The sequence below is a fragment of the Notolepis coatsorum genome (genome assembly GCF_963971535.1).
Source record: "Notolepis coatsorum genome assembly, chromosome: 8".
NCBI lineage: Eukaryota > Metazoa > Chordata > Actinopteri > Aulopiformes > Paralepididae > Notolepis > Notolepis coatsorum.
This window is the reverse complement of record NC_140172.1, coordinates 143,364,363-143,376,001: the sequence shown is the minus strand read 5'-3', so window position 1 is coordinate 143,376,001 and position 11,639 is coordinate 143,364,363.

Genomic DNA, 11,639 nt, shown 5'->3' with positions numbered 1-11,639 from the left:
GTAAAGAGATTTGCCTAGCCTTCAACAGCCATTTTGCCCAAGCTGGACATTTGTTTAATGAAGTAGACTGTGGGGCGCTAATAAAGGTATTTTTATACCTTTTATTAATAAAAATAAAAGGTAAATGGAACAACTCATTAACAACATTAACCACTCCAGCCCGATACCTCCAGAACCTCCTCTCCCCTCAATCTCACCTCCAGGACCTCCTCTCCCCTCAATCTCACCTCCAGGACCTCCTCTCCCCTCAACCTGCCTCTAGGACCTCCTCTCCCCTCAATCTACCTCCAGGACCTCCTCTCCCCTCAATCTACCTCCAGTACCTCCTCTCCCCTCAACCTGCCTCTAGGACCTCCTCTCCCCTCAATATACCTCCAGGACCTCCTCTCCCCTCAATCTCACCTCCAGGACCTCCTCTCCCCTCAATCTACCTCCAGGACCTCCTCTCTCCTCAATCTACCTCCAGGACCTCCTCTCTCCTCAATCTACCTCCAGGACCTCCTCTCCCCTCAATCTACCTCCAGGACCTCCTCTCTCCTCAATCTACCTCCAGGACCTCCTCTCCCCTCAATCTACCTCCAGGACCTCCTCTCCCCTCAATCTCACCTCCAGGACCTCCTCTCCCCTCAATCTCACCTCCAGGACCTCCTCTCCCCTCAATCTCACCTCCAGGACCTCCTCTCCCCTCAATCTCACCTCCAGGACCTCCTCTCCCCTCAATCTACCTCCAGGACCTCCTCTCCCCTCAACCTGCCTCTAGGACCTCCTCTCCCCTCAATCTACCTCCAGGACCTCCCCTCCCCTCAATCTCACCTCCAGGACCTCCTCTCCCCTCAATCTCACCTCCAGGACCTCCTCTCCCCTCAATCTACCTCCAGGACCTCCTCTCCCCTCAATCTACCACCAGGACCTCCTCTCCCCTCAATCTACCTCCAGGACCTCCTCTCCCCTCAATCTACCTCCAGGACCTCCTCTCCCCTCAATCTACCACCAGGACCTCCTCTCCCCTCAATCTACCTCCAGGACCTCCTCTCCCCTCAATCTACCTCCAGGACCTCCTCTCCCCTCAATCTACCTCCAGGACCTCCTCTCCCCTCAATCTACCTCCAGGACCTCCTCTCCCCTCAATCTACCTCCAGGACCTCATCTCCCCTCAACCTACCTCCAGGACTAAAATGTATTATTATTATTAACTCTCTCTCTTAGCGGAGGCTCCCGAGCAGCGCTCCCTCACCGCAGGGCACGGAGCAGGTGCACACGCAGGGGGCGCAGCGGGAGAAGAAGCGCTTCCAGCCCGTCTCCTTCTTCCTGCAGCCGTCGATGCCGCTGCAGCCCTGCTTGGGAGGCCCGAAGTAGCTCTTGTCTGCGCAGGTGGAGGAGCAGGTCCCACTCAACTCCTTCTCGTTGATATCAACGCTCCCTCGTTGACACATTCCTGAGAGAGAGAGAAAGAGAGAGAGAGAGAGAGAGAGAGAGAGAGAGAGAGAGAGAGAGAGAGAGAGAGAGAGAGAGAGAGAGAGAGAGAGAGAGAGAGAGAGAGAGAGAATTTACAATGAATGGAAGCGGACAGTGCCGGTCTTACAGCTTACCGTCTTCTCCAGAGAGAGAGACAAGAAGATAGATACCAGTTTCCTCTACTGTGCGTCCAGTAGAAAGCTATCTGGCTGCATGTTAGCCTAGCTTAGCACAATGAATGGAAGCGGACAGTGCCGGTTAGCCTAGGCATTGTCCAACTAACACCTCTCCCGAAGGCTAACCGACACTGTCCGCTTCCATTCATTGTGCTAAGCTAGGCTAACGTGCAGCCAGATAGCTTTCTACTGGACGCACAGTAGAGGAAACTGGTATCTATCTTCTTGTCTGTCTCTCTGGAGAAGACGGTAAGCTAATGTCCCAAAATGTTGGCTTGTTCCTTTAACCCTTTCACTGCCACACTACCAAACGGTTAACCCTTTCACTGCGACAACACACAGAAGGGTAACCCTTTCACTGCCAGACGACAGCAGGTTAACCCTTTCACTGCCACACTACAGAAGGTTAACCCTTTACTATCACACTACCGACGGTTAACCTTCTGTAGTGTGGCAGTGAAGGAGAGAGAGAGTGAGACTCACTGAGGCAGGAGGGCTTGGGGGTCCAGAGGCCGTTGGACTGGCAGGAGCGGACGGGGTCTCCCACCAGCTGGAAGCCGGGGCGGCAGGCGTAGCTCACCACTGAACCCGCCAGCCAGTCACTGCCGCCGCGCACCCAGCCGTTATAGTCCACGTCAGGCCGCCCACAGCTCACTACCACACACACACACACACACACACACACACACACACACACACACACACACACACACACACACAAAACACACGCACACACACACACACACACAAAACACATGCACACACACAAACACACACATTTGTTTGTGTGAAATATGGGGACATTACATAGACTTACATGCTTTCTGTAACTAACCCTAACCTTATCTCTAACCATAACCTAACCCTAACCTAATCATAACCATAACCATAACATTTACATTTAGTCATTTAGCTGAACGCTTTTATCCAAAGCGACTTACAAGTTCTGTACGACAAGTCACCAGGAAGGGCACAACTCTTATCAGCTGAGTAACAATGTTCATCAAAGTGTTGAGTGCTACAGTAAGTGTTAAGTGCATGACAGTAAGGTTAGTTAGGGTTAGACTTTTTTTTATTTATTTTTTTCATTTCAGATAATGGTTGAAGAAGTGCGTAACCTAACCCTAACCATAACCTAAGCATAACCTAATTTGTGTTATGGGGACACCCAAATGTGTCCCCATAATGTTTTTGGTACCCATTGCGTGAGTGTGTAAACAGGTCAGTGTCCCCTGTAGTATACACTAACACACGCACAAGTTAAAAAAACACACACAAGTGAATCCATCTTTGTAGAGACAAAGTTTCATCACAGATTTCTTGTTGTGTTTCAGTATCTTTGGTCTAACCTCTGCACAGGGAGGGACTTGATTGTTTCAGTATCTTTGGTCGAACCTCTGCACAGGGACTTGATTCTGTTCAGTATCTTTGGTCTAACCTCTGCACAGGGAGGGACTTGATTGTTTCAGTATCTTTGGTCTAACCTCTGCACAGGGACTTGATGGTTTCAGTATCTTTGGTTGAACCTCTGCACAGGGACTTGATTCTGTCAGTATCTTTGGTCTAACCTCTGCACAGGGACTTGATGGTTTCAGTATCTTTGGTCTAACCTCTGCACAGGGACTTGATGGTTTCAGTATCTTTGGTCTAACCTCTGCACAGGGACTTGATGGTTTCAGTATCTTTGGTCTAACCTCTGCACATGGACTTGATTGTTTCAGTATCTTTGGTCTAACCTCTGAACAGGGACTTGATGGTTTCAGTATCTTTGGTCTAACCTCTGCACAGGGACTTGATTGTTTCAGTATCTTTGGTCTAACCTCTGCACAGGGACTTGATGGTTTCAGTATCTTTGGTCTAACCTCTGCACAGGGACTTGATTGTTTCAGTATCTTTGGTCTAACCTCTGCACAGGGACTTGATTGTTTCAGTATCTTTGGTCTAACCTCTGCACAGGGACTTGATTGTTTCAGTATCTTTGGTCTAACCTCTGCACAGGGACTTGATTGTTTCAGTATCTTTGGTCTAACCTCTGCACAGGGACTTGATTGTTTCAGTATATTTGGTCTAACCTCTGCACAGCGACTTGAAGCCGAACCAGCAGCATTCAGAGTCTCCACAGCGGTCCCTCTTCAGTTCCTGGTGTTTGCCTCTACAGCCTCCTACGCAGATGGGGGCCGTCCCGGACCAGTAGATGTCCTCCATGTAGTTGGGCAGGAGCGTCCATTCTGTCTCGCCTATAGGCCACGGGGACATCACATTTACATTTAGTCATTTAGCTCAGTGGTTCCCAAAGTCGGGGTCGCGACCCAAAGGTGGGCCGCGAGCAGCCACGGGTGGGCCGCGAGATGATTTAAAAAATAAATAAAAAAAAAAATAAAAAAAATAAAAGATTTTTTTTTTTTTTTTTTTGTCAGGCCACTGAACTTAGAAGCAGGCCAGGACAGTGTTTCTAGTTGTATTCTAAAATTCTATTATATTGTATTCTAAAATGTGACTATATGGTTTTATATTAACTTAATAAATAAACAAAAACGAAAAAATCTACTTATTTCAACGAACATTTCAAACTAAATAACAGATTATGCACATAAAACGCTGAAAACAACCAAAGCAACAATAGTATTTTAATGAGACTATTATTATTATCATTATTATTTTGCAACAAGTTAGCCCTCTCATAAATAGCACATATAAATGAATAACTAACTTGAACTAACTTAATAGGATTGAAGTGATATTTGGCTTAAAAAATCGGTCGCCTGGCAAAAAAAAATAAAAAAGCCTGACGATGTGCATTGGGCCGCGGCTCTCTGACGCCTTATTTTCTGGGCCCTGGCCTGAAAAGTTTGGGAACCCCTGTTTAGCTTAGGGTCAATAAGATTGTTTTCCAAAAATAGCAATGCCTTGTCTTATAGGGACTGCTACCTTTTCTTGAGCTGTAATTAACACAACACAAGGATTCAATTGATTGGTTGATTGAAAACTTTAATTAACAGATTGCAGAATGGGTTTTTGATTGATTGATTGAACATTTTATTAACAGATTGCAGAATGGGTACAATACAGTACAGCTCAATACACACAATTGTTAACCCTTTGGTTGCCGAAAACGTAGAGCTACGTTTCTGTTTCGTTATTTCTTTTATTCGCTATTGCCATTCATAATCCATCGAGGCACCTTGTGCATGCTGTACTGAATGTGTCTGAGATCGCAGACGGTCAATACCGCCGCCTAACGCCTTGCGGCCGGTATTGCACATCATTGGAATCCCTCTGGCTTGGGCTGTGCATCGATCTAAGAAGTCCGGTCCGGGTTTTTCTTCTTGGGCATGGGGAGCGGTTATAACACACAGTTTGGGGATACTGGAGCACCGTGGATTCATGTGTTTTGGTTGATACACGTTGGAAAGACAACCGTGATCAATATTTGGATCAATACTGAAACGAATTGCAGGTCCCGTAAATGTAAATGGATCCTCCTAAACCAGTGCACCTTTAAAGAGAGTAGTAGAGTCCTGGTCATATCATAATGAAACCACCCTTACAAAAAAAGCATCATGGTCATTTGAAGGCAATTTCAGTTTCACCATGGTATCGGCCATTGTATAAATAATTTACCAAACTTTCTCAGCCGAACTATAGTAAATCTTTCAGCACCTACTCCCCATGCGCAGATTGCCCATGGAGTCTTTCTGGATTGTCCAGAGATCTAGGTTTATCAATCTGCGCATGCAGAGTTTGGGGAGTAGGTGCGAAAAAGTTACTATAGCTCGGCCGAGAAAGGATCGACTTGGAACTGGTCTCTCTGTGTTCAGGAAACTCAGGCGTATACAAATCTATTGGATAATGTCTCCACCCAGGGGTGCGTTGGTGATTTCAAAGCTGGTTGCACTGTGTTTTAATGACGCCATGCGCATAAATGTTCCCTCGCGTGTGCACAGACTAAAGACAATGCCTAATTGCCTGTACGAATGGAATGTAACACATTTCATTCACAAGTTTTGTGTGAATGTATCTGAGAACGTATTTGAACACAAAGACCTGCGCTATTGTTATGCAAAGTAGCCAGGTGGGTACTTAGCGAGTTGGCGCATCAGTCCAGTGCAGAGCATTCCTGTGTGCACGCAGGTGCACATCCGTGCATGTGTGTGTGCGTGCTTCTGCTCCGAGCCGGTTGCTCGGCGTGCAACTCCGTCCCATGAGCAACGCACCCCTGTCTCCAGCACCCACACAGCCATAGCTACAACCACTTAATAATGTCAAGGCTCTCATCCACATTCATTCATTTTCAATTTCTCCCCCCGCTCTCTCTCCCATGAGCTCAAGGTAACGCGGAAGTGTAGTGGTCTATAAGATGCCCAAGCGGTCGCACTAACCAGCTGAGCTAAAGAGTCCGACCCGTTAGTAGGTGCTGGTCGACTGCGAGTCTGCGACAGACTCGTTAGTAGTCTACACACCATGATCGTTTTTTAAAAGGGCCGACAGTCAAAGATTCAGACATCGGCATCGGCAGATATTTACCGCTATCTTCCTCTTCTTCGATCAACACGGGCACCTGGGCGGACACCCCGTGCAAGGACCCCAAGAACAACAACAACAGTGCGTATAATCTCATGGTGGACCCGTCTTCTGTTTACCAATCACTTTACCCCTAAGAAGCAGGTTGATATATTCCTCCCATCAGAGAACTCGGTGCCCATAACGTAGTCCGTCAGTATCCTGTCCGTCACTCCTGCTGTCCATCACGCCTGCTGTCCGTCACGCCTGCATATTTAATTTGTATCGAGGCTGTAGACCAGGGTTTCGAGGGTCAATATTCCCTTGTTTTTGTGTACAGGTTCCCCCCCCCCCGACTGCCGAGTCGAGGCTGAGGAGAGCAGTGAGCACTGCTTATACTAAGCTCTCTGCGGCTATAGGCTAATCTTCTAAACTACAGACAGGCACGTGCTCAGACAGGACCCACGGAGGGCTCGAGCCCCTGCCCTTTTGCCCTCGAGTTGAAAAGTGCCCTTTTTTGGCTGGTGTTCATTGTATTATATTATTATAAATTTTTATAATAATGGGGAAATCAAATATGAAGAGTAAAATGTATAGTAGTATCCACAAAAAAAAGACAACATAAAAGGTACCCCGCCCCCCATTCCTCGCTAGGGAGTCCAGCTCCACCCCAACCACGCTACTGGCCTTCCTGACCAGCTTATCCAGCCTGTTTGTGTCCCCTGCTCTCAGTCCGCTGCCCCAGCAGGTCACAGCGTACAAGAAGGCGCCCGCCACCACCGACTCATAGAACATCCTCAACATCCTTGTACAGACATTGAAGGATCTCAGCCTTCTGAGGAAGTAGAGTCGGCTCTGGCCCTTCTTGTACAGTGCCTCTGCGTGTTTTGACCCGTTTAGTTTGTTGTTGATGTGCACACAGAGGTATTTGTACTCCTCAACCATGTCCACATCGACTCCCCTGATGAAAACGGGGGTCACAGGTGCACTCCTCCTCCCCAGCTCCACAACCAGTTCCCTGGTCTTCGCCACATTTAGCTGCAGGTGGTTTTTATCGCACCATGTGACAAAGTCCACTACCAGTTCCCGGTATTCCCTCTCGTCACCGTCCTTTATACATCCCACTATCGCAGAGTCATCAGAAAACTTCTGAATGTGGCAGGACTCTGACCAATAGTGGACCGATAGTGGAAGACTATCTGCCCGTCAGATAGTCAACAACCCAGGACACCAGGGGGGCCTCTACCTGCATTGCCTCCAACTTCTCACCCAGCAGCCCAGGCCTTATGGTATCAAAAGCACTGGAGAAGTCAAAGAACATGACTCTCACAGTGCTCCCCGGCTTGTCTAGGTGAGTGTAGGCTCGGTTCAGCAGGTAGATGACAGCATCCTCTACCCCCAGTCGGGGCTGGTAGGCGAACTGGAGTGGGTCTAGGTGGGGTTTGATCACCGGGCGGAGTTGCTCCAGGACTAACCTCTCCATGGTCTTCATTATATGAGAGGTTAGAGCCACCGGCCTGTAGTCCTTGGACGTGCTGGGACGTGGGCACTTAGGGACAGGGACCACACAGGAGGTTTTCCACAGTGTCGGGACTCTCTGCAGCCTCAGGCTCATATTGAATATGAGCTGGAGCACATCACACCGGTCCGTCTGAGGAAGAGATGTAATGGCAGGGGCTCAGGCCAAATGGATGAGTCTTAAGTGGATTAGCTTGTGGACCAAAGCGCTCTCTCCCTCTCTTTCTCTCTCGTCTCTCACACTCCGCTCTACACACAGTTGGGGATTAACAAATTACAATGTGGTTACAGTAACCCGATTACACAAGATGACTAACTGTAATCCGTTACAGTAGAGGTAAAATAAATAATTTTTTATAATGAATGCAGTAATCAAAATAGGATAGTTTTGAAAAACCAGGGCCCTCATTTATCAACGTAGCGTACGCACAGATATGTGCGTAACCCGTGCGTACGATCATTTCTAAGCAAAGTGTGGGATTTATCAATTTGAACTTGTGCTTGACTTTGTGCGTATATTTAAGCACAGGTCGGACCATGCGTAGATGGCGCCCGTTGGTAGAATATATTATTACAACAAGGAAATAAGCTTCTGTGCATTAGTCTGGCATGTTCTGTATGAACCGTAATTCATTATAGTTCATTGTAAAATAGCAACAGTAGTGTAATTATGGTCAAAACCCTATAAATAGCATTTGGAATAATAGGTCTTTATCTCCGAATGAATGCAGCATGGTTTATATAGCGTTATCGGAATATACGGGGTGTACTGACTGACTGCGCTCCGCGTAACTCAACTTGTTATTATTTTGCGCACAGACCGCAGAAACACAGGAACGTTTTGATTATATTTAAAAGGCTTTACGTTAAACGAAACAAGATCCTCTCTTTCCCTGGCAGAACATTACCCTCGTTATCACATGAGAGCCTTTGGTTATCTCCCATGAGCCGTCTGTTTTCTGGACCCTAGCTTTCAACACAACCTCTGGCCTCCTAGATCTGTTCCCTGAGTGAGGGACGCCATCTGGATACCCATTTAGTCTAGCTAACTAAAATGTTGACACTTGGCATAAGATCAGGTCAGAAGTAAGAATAGACTGTTATTTCATAGCAACACTCTCTGATTTAAGGTCCCATGTGAACGTAGACCTACATACTTGAAAACTCTACCCAAATCCTTCATAAACAACGCAAGAGGGAACACATGGGAGGAAGTGGACTTTGCAAAGGTTTTCTGACGTAAGAAACTCAATTCAGCTTGTAGATTAGGGACCAATAACAGAATACTCTGATGCATACATGCCATGCTACATTATGCTGGTCAATTAATGTAAACAAAACTGTCCAAAACCATTTCGAAAAACAACTTTGCAAAAGATTTGATGATGTAAGAAGTTTATTCCGCTTGTCGTTGGCCAAACGAGACACAGCCATCGATTCTTTGTTGGAAATAGAATGTAGACAAAACCATTTTGTTCCTCTGGAGACCTCTAGTTAATTCCTCTAGAGACCTCTAGTTAGTTCCTCTGGAGACCTCTAGTTCGTTCCTCTGGAGACCTCTAGTTAGTTCCTATTAGTTCCTATATGAATTGAAAATGGGGGACCCTGATGGAAACAAGACAAACGTCTTTCTCAGGTCTGCATCCCCTTAACAATTGTATGTATTGAGCCGTACTGTATTGTACCCATTCTGCAATCTGTTAAATAAAGTTTTCATTCAAATAAAATAAAGTTTTCATTCATTCATTCATTCAATCCTCTGGAGACCTCTAGTTCGCTCCTCTGGAGACCTCTAGTTAGTTCCTCTAGAGACCCTGTAGTTAGTTCCTCTGGATACCTCTAGTTCGTTCCTCTGGAGACCTCTAGTTAGTTCCTCTGGAGACCTCTAGTTCGCTCCTCTGGAGACCTCTAGTTAGTTCCTCTAGAGACCCTGTAGTTAGTTCCTCTGGATACCTCTAGTCTAGAGACCTCTAGTTAGTTCCTCTGGAGACCTCTAGTTAGTTCCTCTAGAGACCCTGTAGTTAGTTCCTCTGGATACCTCTAGTTAGTTCCTCTAGTCTAGAGACCTCTAGTTAGTTCCTCTGGAGACCTCTAGTTAGTTCCTCTAGAGACCTCTAGTTAGTTCCTCTGGAGACCTCTAGTTAGTTCCTCTAGAGACCTCTAGTTAGTTAATCTGGATACCTCTAGTTAGTTCCTCTAGAGACCTCTAGTTAGTTCCTCTGGAGACCTCTAGTTAGTTCCTCTAGATACCTCTAGTTAGTTCCTCTAGAGACCTCTAGTTAGTTCCTCTAGTTAGTCCCTCTGGACACCTCTAGTTAGTTACTCTAGAGACCTCTAGTTAGTTCCTCTGGAGACCTCTAGTTCGTTCCTCTGGATACCTCTGGTTAGTGATACCCCTTTAGTATCATTAAAGTCTTCATCCGCCACTTAACATAACAAATCGCAGGGTCGGAATGTCGCAAATTAAATATATAAATAAAACGCTAAGTTAATTGTAAACGTGCAGTAGTACTCGATTTAAATGTCTGGTTTAGTAAAGGAAAAAACAAACAAAACGCCATTAAATCAGCTTCATTCATATCGACAGGATTGTGACTATATCACCTAATATAGGTTTCCATTTTCAAGATACGTTATAGCTTTAGGGATAGAATTAACCTGGTGAAGCCTCATATTTAATATGACCTGTCATTTAAAATAAGAGTTAATCATGGTGGCAGATGAATAGAACATTATTGAACGATTACAAAAAGAAGGAAGGACATACGTATGCTGTAGGTTTGATGTTGTTGACCAGCACTACTGGCCACAGCTTCGCACTCTCGCCAGCTAACTAACTAGCTAGCATAGGCAATCATACAATATTATTACAGTGTCAATTACTGTGAGATATAATGATATACGTTGACGATAATCATGATCATCACAATTTCGCCCATATCATCCAGCCCTAGCAGTAACAGATGTTTATTGGCCTTGAATTCCAAGCACAACAAACCCAGTAAGCGCCAAGGGAACTATAAAAGAAGGAAGGGTCATTCCGTCACTGTGTGGCATGTGAACGCATGTTGGTGTCAAGTTCGTCCAACATTGAGTTGAATGGGATCAGCCATCTCCTCGTTTATGACCCGTCATATTGACATGGCCTAAATGTTAACTAGCCAACATTTGATATATTGGTTGGTTGATGTATATTTCCTCAGATAACTGATATATTTAGAATTTTAATACAGGCTTCAATAGAACTGACACAAAAGTATGACACCAAGCAGAGCATTAGAACGATGGCAGTGTTTCTCATTATGCATTCAGCGGCGGCGCAGCACCGCTGCTCTGAACTAGACTACCCCCAAAGTGCTAAAATATTAAATAATAAAAATATATATTAATTCTTTTTTTTGTATCATTACATTTGGGCTGTGGGGGTGCTTAATGTCTGAAGTAGTTGACTGAAGGCTTCTTGTCCTCTGCGAAAGCATGCAATTGGTCCACTGATGGATACATCTTGATATTCGTCTAGTGTGTTCATCTTGACATTTACCCTGATTACAACTACATTGCAAAAAAAAATGTATCTTATCAAGTGAAAATATCTTGTATTTATTTTGGTACAATAAGTCCAATATTGAGTAGAATTATCTTGAATTATCTTATCTCACTGGCAGATAATTGAGCTTATTTCAAGTTTATTTTTCTGATTTTGGTCAATTTAATCTTGTTTTAAGAAAACAAGATTAACATTTTCTTAACTTAAAACAAGATTAAATTGACCAAAATCAAGAAAAAATGATTGAAATAAGCAAAATTATCTGGCAGTGGAATAAGAATTCAAGAAAATTCTACTGAATATTGGACTTATTGTACCAAATACAAGATATTTTCATTTGATACGATTTCATTTTTTGCAGTGTACAAATATGCAGCTACCTGGGCCTCCAGAGCACTTCTAGTGTCAGCGGTAGGGCTGGGCGATTATTGCTAAAAATGTGA